The sequence below is a fragment of the Lithobates pipiens genome, unplaced genomic scaffold (genome assembly GCF_037356315.1).
Source record: "Lithobates pipiens isolate NorthernLeopardFrog02 unplaced genomic scaffold, aLitPip1_a1.2 Scaffold_18, whole genome shotgun sequence".
NCBI classification, from domain to species: Eukaryota; Metazoa; Chordata; class Amphibia; order Anura; family Ranidae; genus Lithobates; species Lithobates pipiens.
Genome location: NW_027507758.1, coordinates 541,134,200 through 541,157,286, shown reverse-complemented (window position 1 = coordinate 541,157,286; position 23,087 = coordinate 541,134,200). Strand labels below are relative to the sequence as shown.

Below are 23,087 nucleotides of genomic sequence, written 5' to 3'. Positions count from 1 at the left end.
CTGCGTTTTACTGCGATTGCTTTTAGAAGCGTTTTTTTAAAATGGGCAATAACGAAAAACGCCTATAAACGTAACCGCTTTTAGTCACATTTGGCGTCTCAAACGTGGACATTTTTGTGTTTTTTTTTGCTTTCAAAGAAACGCTATTATGCAGAGATGCACTGAGTGGAGCAATAATAATCATCATTGTGTGTGGTCGGTGCTAGTGAGAGTGGATCAGACATGAAGAGATAGAATATTAGTGTTAGGTAGGTATGTGTGAGGTCAGTGGTTGTGATGTATGACATGCACAGTATATTGTACTATATTAATAATGATTATAATAATAATATTGTATTATAATAATAGAGTCGCGTGTGCGATGATCGCTGGTGAGGAGGGCAAAGAATGATGGGCGGGTCGGTCAGGGTAACAGTGGGCGGGGCAGAGGAAGTGCCAGACCGGATGTGGCTGTGTTGGTTCACGGCGTCGTAGTAAGGGGAAAGAGGAGGGGTCAGGTGGGGGCCGGCCCCGCCCTCTCTCGCTCTCCCATGCTGCACTGCGCCCCAGGAGGAGGAGGGGGAGAAGGAAGAGCGGCGGTAGTAGTGTTGGAGGTGGTTGTCGGGCCGCCTGTCCTCGCCATGTTGCAGTAAGTTGGGGCCTACAGCCTCCAGTCTCCGTCTATGAGGCCCGAGCCCGCGTCTGCAGCGGTCACCGATCCCGGCGGTGAGTAAGGACGAACAGGGGATTTAGGCCCGAGGTTGGGGGAGGGTAGAGTTAGTACAGGCCGCACTGGACCGGAAAGGGGGGCACACAGGATCCGGCGTGTGTGTTTGAAGGGGTGATGTTTACATTGGTGTGTCTCTGTGTACTACAAGCAACAATGTGTGTGGTCAGAGGGGTGGGTCGGGGCCTTTATATTGTGTGGAGGGGAATGGCGTGTGTGTAGGGAGGAGAGGGATCGGTCATGCCCCGCACACACGCTCAGAAAATCGGACGACAGATCGTCAGAATTTTCTCACTTAAGCCCCGTGCACACGATCAGATTTTTGTCTTCAGATTTACCAAAACCATGTAGTGCAAGGGGTCTGCCTGATTGCATACAGATTAAGGTTTGACTTCATATTATCATATGGTTTTGGTAAATCTGAAGACGAAAATCGGGGCCTCGCTAGTCGCAAGTAGAAATTGAATGAGTTACTAAAGTCACAAATTCTCGTACAACAGGGGAAAAAAAAGGGAAGTGATGTCACGTGTTGTAGTGTATGTGTATTGTATTTTCAGACGACAACTGTACTGACCCAAAGAAAAATTTTTATGCTTGTTCGATCGACTAATATTAGATGCACTGTTGTGGTTGGCTCTCAAGCTCTGTACTAACAATCCGATGATCGCGCCAAAAGCTGTCATATTTCGCTCGATTTTTCAGATCATGTGTAGGGAGGAGATGGATTAGTAAGTACGTGCAGGGAGGAGAGGGATCGGCGGCGGCGCCGTGCAGGGAGGAGAGGGATCGGTATGTGTGTAAGCTCACCCGTGCCATCGGAGACCTGGAGAGGGAATCTGCCAGCGCTGGACAATGATCATAGAGCTTTCCGGGACCAGATGGTCCCCAGTCATCTCTAACTGTCGGAGGCTCGGGTGCGACGTTATGATGTCATGTCTGGGCCGCGGAAGTAAACAAAGCCCAGATCTCGGCTGTAAACAAAGAGGTCTGTCTCCTTTTTCTATCTCAATCTTTCCAGCCTGGTTGAATGATGTGTTTTATAGACCCCACATCTCTCTATAAAGAGGACCTGTCACACACTATCCCTATTACAGGGAATGTTTACGTTCCTTGTAATGGGAGTAAAAGTGATCAAAAAATGTAATTGAAAGTGTAAAAATTAGAAAAATTTAAATAAAATAAACAATTTTAAAAAAGTAAAGTGCCACAGTCCCCGCATGCTCGCACCCGTAAGTCCCACCCACACATTTAAATGCTGTTCAAATCACACATGTCAGGTATCGCCACGTGCGTTAGAGCAAGAGCAACAATTCTAACCTCTGTAACTAAACTGGTGTCCTGTGTAAAATAAATAAAAAAAAAAAAAAGAAATGAAAAAGGTCGCCTTTGGAAATGTTTAGGTACTAAAATTTGGCGCCATTCCACAATGTGCGCAACTTTAAAGCGTGAAATGTTAGGTATCTATTTACTCAGCATAACATCGTCTTTCACATTATACAGTGGAACCTTGGATTACGAGCTTAATCCATTCCAGGAGAACGCTTGCAATCCAAAGCACTTGCATATCAAAGCGAGTTTCCCCATAGAAGTCAATGGAAACTAAGATAATGTGTTCCACACTGACTTCTATTGCATTTCAATACAGCATGTGGCCAGAGCTGGGGGCCCGTCGGAGAGACTCAGAAATAATCGGGGACCGATCGGATGCACTCGGGAATCGCGTGTCACCGGTGTCCCCGCACATCTGGCCAAATACTGTGCCAAAGTACTGTGCACACCGCAGAGGCTTGAATCCTGCTCATTTTGCGAGACAGCACTTGCAAACCGAGTCAGGATTTAAAAAAAAAAATTGCTTGTATTGCGAAATGCTCGTTAAACGCGCTACTCGTAATCTGAGGTTCCACTGTACAAAAATTGGGCTAACTTTACTGCTTTGTTTTTTAATTAATGCTGTTTTTTCCCCAAAAATGTCTGCCATTTTATTCGCTAGGGTGTCTGCTAAAAAAGTATGTAATGTTTGGGGGGATTCTGAGTAATTTTATAGAACAAAAAGATGATTTTTACATGTAGGAGAGATGTGCCAGAATAGGCCCGGTATGGAAGTGGTTAAATATTAAAAAGTGCAGAAATACTTTGAAGACCCTTCGTATTTAAATTGCCATTGTTTCTGAAAATACTAGTTGCTACTTGCTTGGCTGTCTTAAATGATCTCTGGTTTTACTTTGGGCATTGTCTGAAATAGTTTGGCGAAGTGACATAAAGTGGAACGTCACTTAAGCCTTGGTTCACACTTCTGCGATCTCAGAGATCTCATGTGATTCGGACCCTCACTGCAGGTGCCGATCACATGAGAAGTCTGAGATGTGAGTTCAGCCTTGCACTTGTATGGCTGAACTCATTATATTCGCACAGAAAATAGTGCAGGGACTTGTTTTTCCCACACTAGAATCTGATTGCATGGGTGTTCTCACCTATGCGATCCGATTTCTGTGCGAGTTCACACTGCGATCTGTGAACTAAACTGGGGGTGTCACTAACTCTGTCATTTACACCCGCAGTGGTTCGCAGTAGTCAGTGTGAACTGCCTGCAGGAGAGGAGTGATGTGGGAACCAGTGCTGGAATCGCACTGGTTCCCGCATCGCACTAGTGTGAACCCAAGCTGAAAGTGTTTTTTGAAGTGGGTATCTTTTTCTGAGCAGTGCCTGCTGCCACTTTGACATTTCTTGCCTAGATGACAAGTCACATGTCCCAGTAGGCTGCAGGACCAGTCTGCAAGCATAAAGCCCCATACACACTGTCAGATTATCTGCTGAGTTTTTCCTTCAGATTTACCAAAACCATGTAGTAGAAGGGCCTGCCTGATTGCATACACATTGAAACTCCTAAGGTTTGTCCTCCATATTATATGGTTTTGGTAAATCTGAAGGAAAAACTCATCAGAAAATCTGATAGTGTGTATGGGGCTTAAGGCGTCTTGCATATGCACAGTGGGAGCCTGTCTGTTTATTAAGCCTGGGTTCACACAGATTGCGGGTTAGAACTCGTACGAGTTGAGCTGAACTCGTACAATTTCAAACCCGCATGTCAGTCCGACTTTGGGAGCGACTTCAGAGACATCTGTGTGGTTTCCTGCACAGATGTCTATTTAAATCGCCCCTGATGTCGCCAAGAGTAGTGCAGGAACTGCTTTTGGGAATTGGTGCGGTGCCCCGAAGTAATAGCTACTGATTAGACATGCCAAATCGCCCCAATGTGAACGTGGGCTAAAAGTTAGCAGCTACAATATTTACAGCTGCTGGCTTTGAATTTTTTGAACAATGACTGTAGTTCCTCTTTATCAAATCCCTTGGATCAGTAACCAAGCAGGCTATTGGCATTTTTAGGAGCATTCACCAATGGCAGCAGCCTCCATGATTCCCATAATCTACAGGTGAATCTTTCCCTGTAGCTGCATTCACATCTCAATGTAGCATGAATGCACATATTTTCAAACTTTTTATTTTTTTGGGGCTACCCTACATGCTAGGGGTGCAACGGATCGCCACCGGTCCGTGATCTGAACGGGTCACCCCGTTTGGAACCAAGCTCCTCGGAGCTCTCCGCAGTCTCGGCCTTAGGAAAGGCTGTGGCTTCGGCCTAGCTCCGAAGCAGCGGCCATCTTTCTACACCCAGGCAGTTTTACAATGTGATCGCTCTGCCAAATGACGGAGCGATCACTTGTAAACCGGCGTCGTGTCATGGCGCCGGTTCCTCTCTCCCCTCTCTGTACTGACCTGTACAGTGGAGGGGAGAGATCGGATTGAAGCAGCGCTTTGGGCTGCATCTGTAGTGACCACAGTGCTGCTCTGTGACAGCCATCCCTCCATGCCCTGCCAATACTCTGCAGTGCCCTGCCGATACCCAGCCATACTCAGCCAATATTACAGTGGGCACTATATGATGGTGTAATTTTCACAGGTTTTTGCAAATTCAGTTATTTGCTGATCCGATCCGCTGCACCCCTACTATATGCGCTTTAATCATGCATTTTGTTGGGTGTAAAAACGTGTGTCTGCTGGGTCCTATTTAGGAGTCCGTTCCTAAAGCCTAGGAGTTCACTGCTGTCTTTGCTTGTCTTTAGATCCCCAACGCTACCATCTTGACTGCGGGAAGTGCCATTAAAGCGGAACTGAAGTTCCACTGTAACAAACAGCAAGCAGGCAGACTTTTATTGCACAGGAGACATGCACTGTTTGTTTTGTAATTGCCCCTACCTGCTTGTTCGCTGTCTTCTCTGGCACTTTAAACAGAGCTCTGCCAGTCTGAATGCCAGGATGACTGGCTCTTGCTTATGTGCAAGAGTGACATCCTCATGCACCAGCCAATGAGGGCTGAAAACTGGCACACGGAATAACATACGTGAAGGAACTTTGGAAAGGCAAGTTTAACTCCTTTAGTACTTTTAATAATGAATGGCACCGCAAATTTTATCCTATTTATGTTTTGCGTATGATGTGAACACATGGGAAAACTCCTTCTTTTGTGTACATTTGTGTATTGCTTAGATGTAAATGGAACCAGAGTGGCCAGGAAGGTTTTTAAAGGGGCATTTATTAAGCAAATTAGGGACAAATGTAGATGGAAATTAGGCTGCTTGTCAGCGAAGTTAATGCAACAGTTTTTGTTTTCAGTGTATTTGTGTTTCCTGTGAATGGCTGATCACTGCTCATCTTGACTCAGTTTTGTTCTGTGAGGGCGTATATATCAGTGACTGCAATATTCCCACTTCTTACCTGTCAGCTTTGCCCATCTGTCTGCCAGCGGATTCATAACTTTAGGGGTGCATATGACATTGGCAGTTCCTCCTGCCTCTTGCTGGCCGGCTCTGTGCATCCAAACTCAGCATCCATATCTGCGCAGCCATACCCAGTATAACCATCTAGACTCTTTGACTCTGGCCAAAATAAGAATCGCAATTTTTTTGCTTAGAATAAAAAGATCACGATTCTCGCGACATAATTTTTTTTCACATTATACAAAAAAAAAGGGATAACTTTACTGGTTAGTTTCTTTTTTTTTTTTTATTCATTAAAGTAATTTTTTTTACAAAAAAATGGCATTTGAAAGACCGCTGCGCAAATACAGTGTGACATAAAATATTTCAACAACCACCACTTTATTCTCTAGGGTGTCTACTAAAAACAATATATAATGTTTGGGGTTTCTAAGTAATTTTCTAGCCAAAAAAAAAGATTTTAACTTGAAACCAACGAATGTCAGAAAAAGGATTAAGGGTCCTTTCACACGGGGCGGATCAGTTCTGATCCGCCCCGTGGATATCCGTTTGCTCAGCGGGGGTCACTCCGTCGATCCCCGCTGAGCAGGGAGATGACCGGTCCGTCTCTGCACACTGCGCAGGGACGGATCTGTCACAGCGCCGCTCTCCCCTATGGGAGATCGGATGACGACGGACCGCAGTGCCCGTCGTCACCCGATCCGATCCGCAGACGGATGGAAAAATAGCTTTTTCCTCCGTTACACTTTTTCGGATCGGAGCGGGTCGGATGTCAGCGGACATGTCACCGCTGACATCCGACGCTCCATAGACCTCTATGGAGCACCCGTTCAGGTCCGCCTGAAAAACTGACAGGCGGGCCTGAACGGGACGTCAGTGTGAAAGAGGCCTAAGTGATTAAACTTTTTTCACTTGCACACAAAGTATTCCATTGACAAAATGTTACAATGTTTATAATTAAGTTCAACCAATAAGGAATGTTTTGATTTTTGGCAGACTGCCTGTTTTTTTCCTTCCTTACTTTTGATGGCTGTGGCTTCAGAAGAGCAGAGAGAATTTTTTGCATAGAAAGAATTTGGAAACACTTTAGTCAAGATCGTGATAACGATTCTTGACGATTAATTGTACAGCTCTACCATCTAGGCAGAGAAGAAAAGCCTGCCGGTGAAATATGGATATGTGTTGAATGGGTACAGAAAATGCTGTCAAATTTTGCATGCGTGTTTGTGACAGAAAAATGAATGTTACTACGGCAGGATTTAGAGCAAGCAATCGGCTCACCTCTAAAAGCAATCCAAGCAGCTTTTTAGCTGCTTGATCGCTTTTACAAGTAGCGAGAGGGAATCCCCCCCCCCCGCCTTCCGCTAGCTGATCATAGAGGCAGCCAAAGACTGGAAACAGGAAGCGATGAGTATACATCACTTCTGGGGCAGTGCCATTTTTTAAAATGTAAAGCATTTGATCATGCCTACCTACCTGTCTTGGTGTTTTTAATGCTTTAAAGGGAAGAGGATAGATCTGGGGTCTTATTGACCCCAGATCTCTACATAAAGTACCTGTCAGTCACAGGGGATGTTTACATTTCTTGTGACAAAAATAAGTGATAAAAAAAAAAAGTTAAAGTGTAAAAACGAAAAATAGATTTTAAAGCACCCCCATCCCTTCGTGCCTGCCTACAAAGGCGAGCATGTGTGTAGGTTCCTCATGCACGCAAACAGCGATCGTACCCCACATGTGAGGTATCGCCACAAACATCAGATCACGGGCAGTAATTATAGCACTATAGCTCCTGTGTAAATCTAAAGCAGTAACCTGTAAAGGCTTTTAAAGGGTCCGCTATGGATATTAAAAATTACAATATTTGTTGCGGTTGCATGGGCGTCCTCAATTTTAAAGCGCGACATGATTGGTATCTATTTACTCAGCATAACATTATCTTTCATATTTCACCAAAAAAAAAAATGGATCATGTATTTATTTTTTGCATTAAAATTCAAAGTGTATTTTCTACTCCAAATATTGTATGACATAAAAAATTGCAACGCCCATCATTTTATTCTCTAAGGGGTTCTACTTAATTTTCTAGCAAAAAAAAATAATTTAAAATATAAGTTGCCATAAAGTCCCTTTCATTTTTAAAAACCTCAGACATTTCTAAAAGCACCTATGTCTAATAGATCTAATCCCTTGGACAAGTAGTTTCACACACCTGAAACTAATTATGTCATGGTCAGCCTTGTTTTTCAGGAAAGTCCTTTTATCATGCTAAATACCTGGGTGAGAAGCCTTTTGATGGAAGCTGGTACTCAACACCGCTGTGGGCAAGCTAGCTGCCCTGAAACAATTCTTTATCCTAACAGTTGGATTAGATGGCAGCTTCCATCAAAGGCTTCTTGGACAAATATTTATCTTTATTGTAGAGCAACTTTATCACTTTTGGCCAAGCAAGTGCATGGTCAGATCTGTGCAACTGTGACAATGTGACACCCCTGCCAAGGCCTTTGGAGGACTAAAGAAAACTTCGCCCTGCAATCGCATGCATGATTAGATTTTCTATTCTACCAGAATGATGTGGGAGCAGACAACCATGAACATTAGACCACCTTATCTGTGTACATAGAGACATTCTACACCAGGACTTGTACCAGTGTGTACTTTATTCTGGTATGCTGTTGTCTGTCTTTGCTGGGTGGGGGCCTCGTGTCTAATGCTGGTGAAGGGAAAGTATTTGCTCTGTGTTTTTGTCTATTTACCATGTTTTAAGTGTAGAGGCTGTTCAGTGTGTTTTTATTTTTTTGAGTACCCGTATCTGCTGTAATTTTGTTTTTCACGTTTTTTAGCCCTGGTTTACATTGCAGTGATTTGACTTGTCAAATCGGTGGCTATTGCCGGTAGGGGCTCCGTCCGAATAGGAGCGCCACATTTGTGGCACCGCAGATTCCCAAAAAGTAGTTTCTGCACTACTTTTGGTGACTTTGGGGTGCAATTTCAATAAACATCTGTGTATAAACCCGCACAGATGTCTCTGAAATTGCCCCTGAAGTTCGGACTTGCGTGCGGGAATGAAATCGCGAGAGTCACTTGTTTTACAGGCCCTCATATGAGTCTAATGCAAGGTTAACATAATTCTTCATTTTTACTCTATTTGAAAATCGTGCAAGAAATGCATAGATGGGTTTTCATAAAGCAAAGCTTCACCCAAAGGGGAAGCTCCGCTTGTCCCCAGCCCTTACCACTGCCATATTTTGATATTTGGCACCTTTTGGGGGGAGGGGGAGCGGTTACCTGGTTTTGATAAATACACACTCCCACTTCTGGATCATTTTACGCCTCTTCCCCCACACTCTTCTGGAACACTTCACAAGTCCCAGAAGACTTCACCCATTCACAAAGCGCAGCACACTTGGAATCCAGCTATGAAGCTGCAAGACTTCACTGCTGTTTACCCTTAGTCAAGATGGCGGCACCAGCACCTGATAGCCAATTGAAGAATAGACTGGGCTGAGGACACCACTGGACAGGTAAGTGACCTAACATTAAAAGTCAGCAGCTGCAGTATGTGTATTTGCTGACTTATAATTTTTTTGAGGTGGGGAGCTTGTAGCTCCTATTTAAAGAGGTTCTTCACCCCAGAGAATAAAACTGTAGCTGCTGACTTTAATAAGAGAACACTCACTGATCCAGGGATCCAGCACCATGCTCATTTGGAGCTGGTTCTTTGTCGGTCTTTGGGTCCCTGGTACCGGCATGTTTACTGTGGGAAGCCGGTGGTTACTCCTTGTGGCTTCACAGCCAGTTTTCCACTGCATGTGTGAGCCACTGTGGACTTTGAATGGTCCCACAGCATCCTGTGATGTGTCCCAGAAGGCTGCAGACAAAGTGTGTGTGTGTGTGGGGGGGGGGGGGGTGCTAGGTGATCCAGGTGGGAGCAGGTACCTATCAAAACTAGATACCTACACCCCAAAATAAATCTTAATATATCAGGTGGGGGAGGAAGACATAACAGTTCCTTTAGGCTGAAGTTCTGCTTTAGTCAACATCGGAGCTGACTACTAAAACGTGTATCTAAACCCAATACAAATTTTTTACTGCTTGCCAGACCTTCAGTTTATTAGCTGCACTGAAGTGTTACTAAACCCACAACAGTAAAATCAGTCTGTTTTATATATCGAGAACCATATTAGAGAAAGTATAGGCATGAACCTAAATCGACTGAAGTTGGCTGAGCATTCTTGTTTATACCAGAGAGAGACCCCATCAGAATAGCTAGAGGAAGGGGGGCTATAACTACCTTTTTGGTGGTCCATGTCTTGGAATACAGCTGCTTCCCAGCCAGATGGGCCAATACCTGTTCTGCCCCCTTTGCACTTCATGGTTTTCCAGGGGAGCAGGCATTCCACACCCAGAAGTTAGAGTTGCCACCTCATCCCTTTAAAAACCCGAACACCTTTTGAATTACACAGGTTCTGAGGCCAATTAAATGCAGACAAGGCACCAAGTGAGTTTAATTACAACCTTAATCGGCCACAGAACCTGTGTAATTAATGTGTTCGGGTTTAAAGGGATGAGGTGGCAACCATACGAGAAGTGTGAAATGGTTGTAGCAGATGGAGAACAGCAAAGCAAGGGAAGTTTCCAGACGCATGCCACCAGAAAGGTAAGCTTTATTGCCTCTTTTAGTATGTGTACTTTTGAATACAAGTGACCATCAGAATTCACTAAGCAGAACCTATGGAGCCGACTGAGCTTTTTAGTAGTCTAAAAACACGTTGTGTCCTAGGATGAAAATGTTGATCCTCCATAGACTAGAGGAGTGAATCTTCTCAACCTAGGATAGAAGGCATGGCCATGTGAAAATAAAGTCTAACACAGCCACCACATCTAAGAACTAGTAGGCTACAATATAACATTTTTGATCATTGGTTTAGATGAGTGTTTCTCAAGTACCCAGGTCATGTTTTTAGGTTTTCCCTCAGATGAAACGGCAGTGGTAATTACTAAAGCAGTGAAACTGATCAAATCTCTTGTGCAAAATAATGGAACACAACCAGTTTGGGGTACTTGAGGACTGGAGTTGAGAAACATTGGTTTAGATGCCCTTTAAAGTCATAGTAAAAAACCTCTAACCGACAAGGCTTTGCTACTGGTTTCGCTGTACTGGCCCACTGCGAGTATCACGTGATCACTGACCAATCACAGCAGATCACATGACAATTTTAAACAATAGATAGCTGGTTTCCAGGTATCATAAATACCCTATGTATGTGTGTGTGTGCATAGAGATGTATATCTCTATCTCTGAGCTTACCTTCTTTTAATCTGGTCATGTGGTTCAGCAGCTCCAGCTTCCATGTATAAGGGAGCGCTCAACAATGGCTGCCCCACCCTCGCTGACACAGGGTAGCTGTAGCTCCCGGATCACATAACCAGGCAGAATTAAAGGTAAGCAAACTATTGTATGCCGGGGTAGCTAGGAGGGGGGAAGTGGAAGTCTTGTCTTCCACTTGAAATGTATTGGGGTTTTTCGGTACCTCAGTATTTTATTTTAGCTAGTTGAGTAGCTAATGTCTGGATTTATTGGTGGCAGACATCGGTCTAGTGTCTTCTCTTCCCATTCAGAGTAATTAGCTGTTTATAGAATTCCTGACACTCCAAGTCTTGTAAAGCTTTTGTCCTGAGCAGTTTTATTCACATTCTCTGAGCTCAGAATAGCTCACAAAGGGAGCTCGGGTGGGGGATTGTTTTTCCCAAAGACCGACAGGCTGATTTAATGTGGTCTTTTCTCTTAACTAAACTCTACTCCCTTTGCTTTCCCAAAGCATATTTATTCTAGCTCGTAGGCCAGACAAATTGCTTTTTTTTTTTTTTTTTTTTTTTTTTAACCTTAAAGTGGTGTTGCCACCAAAAATATAACCTAACTCGTATGTGCATCAAATGGTCTTCTTAAAATTAATTGGATAATAAAAAAATTTTTACTTACCTATTTCTTGCGGTTGCTAGGTGGTCCCACGAAATCTGCCTCTTCCATTGCCCGGGCTAAGAACGTCACTTCCCTCGGCAGCCCGGCTCGCTGAGGCTCCTGGGAGAAGTATGACACCATTTCCCAGGATGCCTTGGGCATCACCGAGGGCTACAATCGCGTTATTTCGAGACCGGAAGTGACGCGATTGCATGTGTAATTTGGCGCGGGACTTCCGTCGACAACAACCGTTGTCATGGCAACCGGAGCAGAAGACGGCGCTCGATATAGCGCTTACTGCGCATGCGCGAGATTTAATCGAACGGGCGGTGCATGCTGGTCTTTTATCAGCGCACTCTCCCGGAAGAGGATGCCTGTGGGCTTCACATGCTCACAGGCAAAATGACAACCGTCAGGAGACGGTTTTATAAAATCGTTTTGAATAACAAAACAACATGCTGCTGGATGTACAAAAGGAAAAAGTAAGTGTTAGATTTCATTTTAATAAGGATTGCCGGTATGCCAAAAAAAAAAAAAGGATCAAGACAGTGGAATCCCACTTTAATGCAGTGAGTGCAAGGTAAAACAGAATTTAACTTTATAACCACTTTAACTTTTATCTTGGTTTTTGTATGTTCAAACTTTTTTTTTTGAACATTATCAGTTATCTTTGAATTATCGTCATAAGACTTGTGGGCTATTGCGTAACACTAAACATTCTGAAGAGACTTTTATTAACTTGTGGGTGTAAACAAGACCCCTCAGCCCCCACCTTCCTTTTTAAAGGATAAACGCTTCAAGCCCATTCAGCTTTGTGAAGTCTTTACTAGGGCTTACCATCTGCCAGTTAGGGCTGAATGCGTAGACCAGGGGTCTCAAACTGGTGGCCCTCCAGCTGTTGCAAAACTACAAGTCCCATCATGTCTCTACTTGTGGGAGTCATGCTTGTAGCAGTCAGCCTTGCAATGCCTCATGGGATTTGTAGTTTTGAAACAGCTGGAGGGCTGCCAGTTTAAGACCGTAGACTGAGATCGGTCGATTTTGCTTCAACCCCAGTGACGGTCGGCTATTATATACAGGTGGACGTGGCTGCTTGATGTACCAACAAGAGACTATATATCTGATAAGATGCAGTCACTGTTTGGCAGATAATTCACCATACATAGCTCAAATTTTGTCTATTTCCTGTTGAATCTGCAGAAATATAAACTAGGTGTGGCCAAACAAGTACCGCCCTGATCAACAAAAGTTGAGTTGTATGATGCTTGCAGAAGCACCCACAGCTTGTGTTTGAGCCCGTTTAGCAGGAATCGGACAATGTTTGTGCCAGGGTGGATTTGATTTAAATCAAGTCGATTTAAATCACTAGTAAAAAAGCTTTATTTACATCAACTCTATTTATTTAAATCATATTTTTTAAAGAGCAACTGTCATCCTCTGACCCACTGTTGACTCACCGACAGTCCCATTCACTTTAATGGGACGGCTGGTGATGCGGCAGCAGGTGAGTGGATGCCCGCTAACAGGTGCTGCCATTATGGACCTTTTCGTAGTTAGAATCTTTAATATTTGCAAACAAAATTTAGGTTTCCTATTTAGAATAATAAGCTATCGGGTTAGTAAAACAACAATATCAGAACTTTTTTAATTATACATTTTGTAGTGTACATAGATTTACAAAACAATGGGATAAAGGAATATTCCTGAACTCTGTTTTATCTCGGGGTTACTGTGAAATTGTGTGAATGGATGGCACAGTGGTGTAGTGGTTGGCACACTCAGCAGTAAAAATGGTCGCTGGTTCTAATCCCAACCACGGTACTACCTGCCTGGAGTTTGAATGTTCTGCATTTTGTGAGTTTCCTCTGGGTACTCTGGTTTTCTCCCACACTCCAAAGACATGCTAGTGTATGAATGTGTTAGGGACCTTTAGATTGTAAGCTCCTTGAGGGTAGGGACCGATGTAAATGTACAATGTATATGTAAAGTGCTGCGTAAATTGACAGCGTGTTATAAGTACCTTTTATTATAATAATAATGCATCAATGCAGTGCATGTTAGCTTGCAGAACTTGTTGGATTCATCGAATGAGTTTACCAAGAATGAAACTATTGCTGAATATACAGCCTCATGCTACATAACGAAGCTCCATTTTATGCTGAATAAACTAAATTATTAATGTATCCTAAATAGAAAACTTTTTTTTTTTTTTAACTCCAAAAACATTTTTATTAAATTTGATAAAAAGCAAAAAAAAAATTTTTAATTTTTTTTTTTTTTTATATCCACCTTGGTTTGCGTTGTCTGTGGCTAGTCTTATGCACGCCATGCATAGGTCAAATAAAATTCCCAACTAATTTTCTTTTGAAAATCATACATTTTGTGATCCGATGGTGCCACCATTGATTTTGAAAATTGACCAACCATGCCTTCAATCTTCTTTTTCTTTCCAAACTGTTATTTTCTTTCTCGGGCGCATTTTTTTATTTTTTTTTTCAATTTTATAATTCTGGCAGGATTCTCACATCATTGATTGGAAATTCGTTTTTCTGAAAATTTTCAACATGCCCGATCACTCAAATTTGATAGCTGCACGAAAATCGCCTGTTGCTGCCGCCCACTAATGGTGTGAAATTCAAAAGCAAATTCTTAGTTACGATTTTCCTAAGAAAATTCTTTTGAAACTTGACCCACCTGTTTAGTTTAGACTTTTGGATAATATCTGCTGATTGAGCAAAAATTTGAGCTGTGGGTGAACCTTCAAGCATCATCCATCTTAATTTGACTGTTATTAGAGGGGAAAAATAGGCACTACCTTTTGATTTTCTTTCCGGCATCTATGATCTATTTACTTTGCAGCTCTATATCACAAATTCATTGTGAAGAGTGATTTGTTCCTTATCTTGGTGGGACATAGTATCAGTCATTATTAGACTTCTGGCTTCACTAAACAATCATGTGCCTTCACAGAAACTTGCATGTGACCTGGAGGACAGACGATGGGTAGCCCATCGCTTTGCTGTTTGAGTCCCTTTTAAAATTTGAACTCCAGAAAGTGTTTGCATTCCACTAGCCATGCATGCTGGAGAAAGCAAACACAGATAAAAAATCCCAACTGTTACACAAGTCTGGGACCAGCTGTTTGCCAACCATAAGCATCAATGCTGGTAAGATCCCTGTGGCTTCATAGCTGTGATCTGGTTGTGCTTGGGATCATTCAACACCTTGAGGACAGCAGTGCTGTACATAGCTATGGAATGTTAGGTCTCCCTCTGTCAGCTGTTTTGCTGATGGTGTGATTGTTGAGGCTGAAGTTGCCGTCTGCAGAGTATCTGCATCATTTCCTCCCCATCTGGCAGCGTGTGCAGGCGGAGACGTCATATCTGAGGGGTCGTGATCCTGGTGATTCAGCGTACAAACTATTTTTACAAGTCTGGTAAAAAAAGGAACTGTCCTTGGAATTTGTCTTGCTCCTACCTGTAGTGAGTGTCCTGTGGGCTACACTTGTGTAAATCAACCTGGTGTCAATGTTGTGTTTATTTTTTTTTTTTATTTTTTTTTTTATCAGCCCTTGTTCAGGGTGGGTGGGTTTGGTGAGATCAGGGGTTCAATCAGACCCCTGACATCTCCCCTTTTGAGACAGAGGGGACTGAAGATAGAGATTCCCAAGAGACAGATGCTCCTCCTCTACATTCATAAACTGAGACATCGTAAATACAGGTTACAATGTTTCAGTTATAAATGGATAGCGTCAGTGGTCACTGACTCTGCATTCGGAAAAGGAATGAGCAGGTAAATTACATTTACTGTCTCCTTCCTCCGCTCTCCATCCTGACAGATCGGGTGGGGGGGGGGGGGCAGGAGAGTGTGAGGACCATACGGGGGAACTGGTGGGGGACCCAGACAGGGTGATGACCATACGGGGGAGCTGGAGGGGGACCCGGAGAGGGTGAGGACCATACGGGGAACCCGGAGAGGGTGAGGACCATACGGGGGACCCGGAGAGGGTGAGGACCATACGGGGGACCCACTGCACCGATCACCTGTGAGGCTGCCCGGCCCTCCCTGCTATGCTGAGGATGCCTGGCCTCATACAGCAAGTATCAAATCAAGCTTCAGAGCATTTGCACGAGTACCCATACTCGTGTTGGTACTGTATCCCTATCAGTGCAGCCCTACTGATAATGAGGTGTGGATAACAGCAAGGAAAGGAGCGATATTACTTGTCTGGCAGCAGTGTGGGCTTTAGTTGAAGTATGTAATTTACTATAGCTGCCAGCTAGTCTCTTCCCCTGCAGCAGGCAGAGCTGGTACTTAACTCTGCCCCCTGTCCACCTCACTGCTGGCTACCTATGTCTGTCCCTCTATCATCCAGCTCCAGCATCCCCAGGCTCTTGCTGGAGTCTTCACTGTTTAGGAAGCTAAGATCCAGCCTGTCTGTGCCCAGGTTAGTCTTGTCTCTGGGGAAGAAGCTTCCTCTTTGGAGATCACAGGTGAAAATGGTGCCTGGAGACTTCTGCCTCAAAGCAAAGGCTTTCTGCATTGTTGGAATAGGATAAGTAGTAGTCTGTTGCTTCTTGGGCCCAGTGTTCAAGGGTCACAGTAAAGATCTGGGGGGGCCTAACCTCTTGAAGACCGTTGGCCACTTAAGTGATTTGCTAACCGATTGTGGGCCACAATGAATTATGGGGTACAAATGTAAACAAGCCCTTACTGTCCTCAGGCCCCTGTAAGGCTGCTTTCACACTGATGTGCTGTGGTTTTATCCGCACCGTGGGTGCTGCGCAGTGTACCTGTGGTTTACATGCGCGATAGCTGGTCTTTGCCATAGATGTCTACTACATCTTGCAGATGTGGTGCACTTTCTGAAAGTGCACTGAACCTGCAGGATATAAGAAGTCTATGGCTCATTGCAGCTAACTTGCATGCTGCGCTGCACCCACTATGTGGGTAAACCCCACATCATATCGGTGTGAAAGCAGTTTAATGACCCTTTTTTAAAAGTGCTTATGGCCAATGCAAAATTTTATGTGTAATATACTGACCTGTTCTGCTGGCATCACTCTCCTAAGCTGCTAGGAAGGTCACAGGCGAAGTGTCACTGTCACTAGGCAGATCGGGGAGATGTTTACATTGGCATCTCCCCGTTCTTCAGCTCTGTGACACGTTTACAGGTATCCCAGCGGCGAGTTGAGTCCATGCGCGACCACAGCGGGAAATTGAAAGTAACGTACGGGTATGTTACTTTGCCCAGTCGTGCCATTCTGCTGACGTATATTTGCTGACAACGGTCGGCAAGTGGTTAAAAAAATCAGTTTAGGGGGGAAAATCTGCACAAATATGGATCTTAGAAAAACCAGTATATATAATATTTACCGTATATACTCGAGTATAGGCCGACCCGAATATAAGCCGAGGCCCCCAATTTACCCCCAAAAAAACTGGCAAACTTATTGACTCGTGTATAAGCCGAGGGTGAGACATGCCTGTCCATCCCTGTGTGTGTGTCCGTCCATCCCTGTGTGTCCGTCCATCCCTGTGTGTCCGTCCATCCATCCCTGTGTGTGTGTGTGTCCATCCATCCATCCATCCCTGTGTGTGTGTGTCTCCATCCATCCATCCATCCATCCCTGTGTGTGTGTGTCTCCATCCATCCATCCATCCATCCATCCCTGTGTGTGTGTGTCTCCATCCATCCATCCATCCATCCATCCCTGTGTGTGTGTGTCTCCATCCATCCATCCATCCATCCATCCATCCCTGTGTGTGTGTGTCTCCATCCATCCATCCATCCATCCATCCATCCCTGTGTGTGTGTGTCTCCATCCATCCATCCATCCATCCCTGTGTGTGTGTGTCTCCATCCATCCATCCATCCATCCCTGTGTGTGTGTGTCTCCATCCATCCATCCATCCATCCATCCCTGTGTGTGTGTGTCTCCATCCATCCATCCATCCATCCATCCCTGTGTGTGTGTGTCTCCATCCATCCATCCATCCATCCATCCCTGTGTGTGTGTGTCTCCATCCGTGTGTGTGTGTGTGTGTGTGTGTGTCCAGCCTACCTGTGTCCCGAGCCTTTGTCCCGAGCCTCCGTCCCGTGTCGTGCCTTGCCTTCGTCCCGTCCCGTCCCGTCCTGTCCCGTGCCGTGCCTTGCCTTGCCTCCGTCCCGTGCCCTCTTCGTCGGCGGCCATTGTAAAATTCAAAAGCCGCGCCTCCTCCTTCGCCTGTGATAGGCGGAACACTGAATTTCCCAGCAGCCTGTGTTCCGCCTATCACGGACGTCGTATCATCCTCGTCCGTAGTACGAGGATGAGAAGATGCCCGTGATAGGCGGAACACAGGCTGCTGGGAAATTCAGTGTTCCGCCTATCACAGGCGAAGGCGGAGCCGGAGGCGCGGCTTTTGAATCATAGAATGGCCGCTGTCTGTCTGCTCGACACGCTGATCGAGCGGGCAGACAGCGATGACTCGAGTATAAGCCGAGGGGGGCACTTTCAGCCTCAAAAAAGAGGCTGAAAATCTCGGCTTATACTCGAGTATATACGGTACATTCTGCCAGTGTACAGTAGCGTGAGTGTGACTAGTTTATCTTGTGTGATGTCAAGTCAATGTAACCTTCAGACAAACTTATTAGATGCATTCTTGGCGTAAACCACACAAGTGACTCCTACACCAAACAAGATAACCTGGAGATATTTTATACAGTGTTCCAGGTGCAAACCTTGATGTACAATGCTGAAACGGTACAACAACATTGCTCTTTCAAAGCAATACTAAAATTTTTGACAATACTAAAATGGGACCAGATAAATACTAGGGACAGAGATCCGTGACCTGGGGTTGTTGGAATGAGGTGGTCTTGAGAGCATTAAGCACAGGCTGTCTTCCTCCCTCTACCCTCTCTATAGGCAAAAAACATAGCTTATCCTGGCACTTGTGTTTATGTTCCTGCTAGCCAAAGATTTGGGCCTCTTGTATTTCTTGGAAACCTGTGTGCTTTGGAATATCACTTCTAATGCTAAAGGGCCTTTCCTATTAAGAGGCCTATTCATACCAGCAGGTTTAGACTGCTTTGCCCAATGCAGTCCACGTGCAAGAGCAAGTACAAAAAAAGTAGAATAGAATATATTGCATTTTAAATTAACCTGCTGTAGCGCTTTGCAGCGTGTTCCTGAGCAGGGCAATAATTTTTGAAGGGAAAAAAAGTAACACATTGCAGCGAATATAAAAAAAATATACACCTATGTGTGCGCCCTATGCATACACTAACCCATTTACTGTGGTGTGAATGAGCCCTAATCTTGTTTCATTCAATAGAATTTTAAATCGGTACCCTTCCAATTACCTGCAACTCAAAGGGCAAAGAATGGCATGCGATTTGAACAGGAATGCGGTACGATTCTTGTCTGACTCGCATGCGGTTCCCCCAACTGTGTGTATGTATGTATGTATGTATGTATGTATCATCCAGTGGGCAGTTTATTTGCCCAGTCGGCAGATCTTTTTAGGTCGAGAGCCAGGTCCTACTCTACAGAAAATACTGACCTAGTTCAGTGGACGTTGTGCTTTCTTTATAATGGAGTAGGACTAGGTGTTTCTCATTTTTGTGGTGGTGTGGGACTGGGTTCTCTTGCAGGCTTCCAGTTCAGTGGACATTGCATTTGGCTCCTGCAGGCTCCTAGCTCAGCGGTCATTGCATTTTCTGTACAGTGGAGTAGGACTGGGCTCTCCTGCAGGCCCCTATATTAGAGAACCTTGTATTTGCTGTACAGTGGAGTAGGACTGGGCTCTCCTACTGGTTCCTAGATTGGAGAACCTTGTATTTGCTGTACAGCGGAGTAGGACTGGGCTCTCCTGCAGGCTCCTATATTAGAGAACCTTGTATTTGCTGTACAGTGGAGTAGGACTGGGCTCTCCTACTGGTTCCTAGATTAGAGAACCTTGTATTTGCTGTACAGTGGAGTAGGACTGGGCTCTCCTGCAGGCCCCTATATTAGAGAACCTTGTATTTGCTGTACAGTGGAGTAGGACTGGGCTCTCCTACTGGTTCCTAGATTGGAGAACCTTGTATTTGCTGTACAGCGGAGTAGGACTGGGCTCTCCTGCAGGCTCCTATATTAGAGAACCTTGTATTTGCTGTACAGTGGAGTAGGACTGGGCTCTCCTGCAGGCCCCTATATTAGAGAACCTTGTATTTGCTGTACAGTGGAGTAGGACTGGGCTCTCCTGCAGGCCCCTATATTAGAGAACCTTGTATTTGCTGTACAGTGGAGTAGGACTGGGCTCTCCTACTGGTTCCTAGATTGGAGAACCTTGTATTTGCTGTACAGCGGAGTAGGACTGGGCTCTCCTGCAGGCTCCTATATTAGAGAACCTTGTATTTGCTGTACAGTGGAGTAGGACTGGGCTCTCCTACTGGTTCCTAGATTAGAGAACCTTGTATTTGCTGTACAGTGGAGTAGGACTGGGCTCTCCTGCTGGCTCCTAGATTGGAGAACCTTGTATTTGCTGTACAGTGGAGTAGGACTGGGCTCTCCTGCAAGCTCCTAGCTCAGCGGACATTTAATTTGCTCCGTGAAGTAGGACTGGGCTCACCATACATATTTAGGAATGGGCCAATAAAGAGCCTGCTTTCCTAGGGTGGTATAATCATACTATGTGAACAAGGAGGGAGCTGTCCTGTACTTTGTCAGGTGTATGCAAGTAAAATATACAGCCTATATGTTGTATTTATGGGATGTAGTCACCCTTTGATCCTGGAACCTAGACACCACCCAGTGTGTATTTTCACAGGAGGTGAATGAAAACAAATTGGAGCCTGTCTGTATTAACTAACTTCATGATCCCAGCACTTTTTTTTCCCTTGTTCTAATGTACAGTGATACCCCTCTACTACATGAACTGTTGGGCTTCTTGCACAATGCTGTCTAAAAACTCAGCCCCCCCCCCCTTTTTTTTCTTGATCTAAACAATGCCCATTGTGTTCAGTGTGCCTGTACACACAGGCACGTAAACATTGGCCGTATATAGATGAGTGAAAAAAAAGAAACAGAAATCTGAGTTTCCGGTCAGTATTTTACACGCATATGCTCGGAAAATGTTTGTTATTTAAAGAGGTTAAAATTCCGTTCTGAGAGCTAGAATTTATTTTATTGCACTGTACTCGCAAAATAAACGCATGACATTTTGGCCAGGAATACTAATATTCAAGCATCAGTACCATGTGTGAGTACCCTTAGTCCTGGTTCGCACCTGTGTGACAAGTCGAACACCATTTGCAGCAATTGGGACCATTCAAATGGTTGTGGCCCAAAGATTCTTGCACTATTTCTGCAAAGCCGTGAACATGTGAAGCATTTGAAGTCACACTGGTGTCAACCAGGACTTCTAGATCATGGCTTTACCACTATCTGAACGGTGAACTGAACCTTCTTGATGCTCTTTGTGCAGTATGGTAAATGAGAGAACGGTTCTTTCTTCAGACTCTGAGGCTGATTTCATGAAAACTGAAGCTAAGGGGTTGAGAGGACAATGATGTGCAAGGCTGGAGGACTGAATTGATCAGATCTTCTAGTATGTGCAGATGCACACTGCAAGTTAAAGGAGTTTAGGGTACAGTATTTAAAAAAAAAAAAATATATATATATATATATATATGTATGTATGTGTCACATGAGCTTTGGTTGCTCAGTTCCCAGTCTCCTCTGAGTAGAGAGCGGTGACTGTCAACTGCTCTCTGCTCTGCCCCTCCAGTGTTCATTGGAGAGGAAGCGGGTGCAGCTGGCTTCATCTCTCAGCTCCATGCTGAGAGCCAGAGCCAGCTGTCAATTAGGCAGCTGGGGTGGATCCTTCCAGAGCCTGGAGCTGTTCTGTGACATCAGATAACAGCGGGCTTTAGCCCAAGATCATGAGTCATAGGAAAGCAAAAGTGCGTGTAACATCTGTGACCTTGAAGAGAACTATGACCAAAAAATGTTTTGGAGAAGATTTTGCTGCTTCTCATTTAGTAAAAAGTGTATTTATGGAAACAAAACTCTCTTTGCATGAAAGTGGTAGTGAATTTGTTACATTTGTGTGTTTTTATTTTTATCCAAGTCTCCTGCAGCTTTATGCACCAGATACCGGCACATTATGATACTTTCCTATTAACCACTTCAATACCGGGCTTATTCTGGCACTTCTCTCTTACATGTAAAAATCATAATTTTTCTATTTTTTGCTAGAAAATGACTCAGAACCCCTAAACATTGTATATATATGTGTTTTTTTTTTTTTTTTTTTTTTTTTTTTTTGCAGACGCCCATAAAATTCCGCTCATTGCAACTTATTTGTGCAATTTTTCAAACGCCTTTTTTTTTCCCAGGAAAAACCCCCCAATAAACAGTTTCATGAATTAAATAACAAAACGGTAAAGTTAGCCCAAATTTTTTGTATAACGTGAAAGATGTTACGCCAAATAAATAGATAACTAACATGTCATGCTTTAAAATTGCGCACACTCATAGGATGGCACCAAACTTCGGTACTTAAAAATCTCAATAGGTGACGCTTTGAAATTTCTTACAGGTTACCAGTTTAGCGTTACAGAGGAGGTCTAGTGCTAGAATTGTTGCACACGCTCTAACGCACATGGCGATACCTCACATGTGTGGTTTAAACGTTTACATATGTGGGCGCGACTTACATGTGCGTTTGCTTCTGAACACGAGCTATTGGGGACAGGGGCGTTATTAAATTTTTTTTTTTTTTTTAATTTAGCTTTTTTTTTATTTAGCTTTTTTTTTTTACTTATGTTTTTTTATCACTTTTATTCCTATTACAAGGAATGTAATCATCCCTTGTAATAGGAGTAGTGTGTGACAGGTCCTCTTTATGGAGAGATGCGGGCTAATAGCCCGCATCTCTCCACCAGGCTGGAAAGCATGAGGTTGAGAAAAAAATTCACAGATCTCATGCTGACAGCCACGATCGCGGCTTTGTTTACTTCCGGGAACCTGAGCGTGACGTCAACATTGCGCCCTGACCTCCAGTCATAGAGATGACTGGTGACCATCTGGTCACCAGAAATCTCTATCGTCATCTGGCACCGGGCCGATTCTTTCTCCGCACCCCCGATGGCACGGGAGAGCCCGGAGAAGCACCAGATGGCGGGAGGGGGGGATGTCCCCTTCCGTCTTCTATAAGAACAATCAAGTGGCAAAACTGCTGCTATGATCATTCTTATTGTACACAGAATTTCCGGCTTGAAAAAATTATATCTGAATGATGCCTGTAGCTGCAGGCATTCAGATATCCTCACTCAATGACGTCATATGACGCCCTAAGGCAGTGATGGCAAACCTTGGCACCCCAGATGTTTTGGAACTACATTTCCCATGATGCTCATCTACACTGCAGAGTGCATGAGGATCATGGGAAATGTAGTTCCAAAACATCTGGGGTGCCAAGGTTCGCCATCACTGCCCTAAGGTATTGAAGTGGTTAAAGAAAGCCCTCCAGTCCTGCACTCTTAGTACAGGGGTGCTTCCATTTTTACCTAATCTTCCAGCTTTGCTTCGTTCTGCTGAAATGGCCGGGCTGCAATGACGTCAACGCACAGACGCCGGCTCTCTGCTCACTGAAGATCGAGACCTGAGTGATCAGT

At 44.3% G+C, this 23,087-nt stretch overlaps 1 protein-coding gene across 1 annotated transcript in view; it reads left to right on the top strand.

Moving 5' to 3' along the window:
• The first annotated feature begins 529 nt into the window (after positions 1-529).
• Positions 530-23,087, top strand: part of PUM2 (pumilio RNA binding family member 2) — a 92,508-nt gene continuing 69,950 nt past the window's right edge. The window contains exon 1 of the mRNA XM_077488834.1: positions 530-705. The gene's annotated coding sequence lies outside the window, so the exon portion shown is untranslated. The remainder of the gene's footprint in view (positions 706-23,087) is intronic.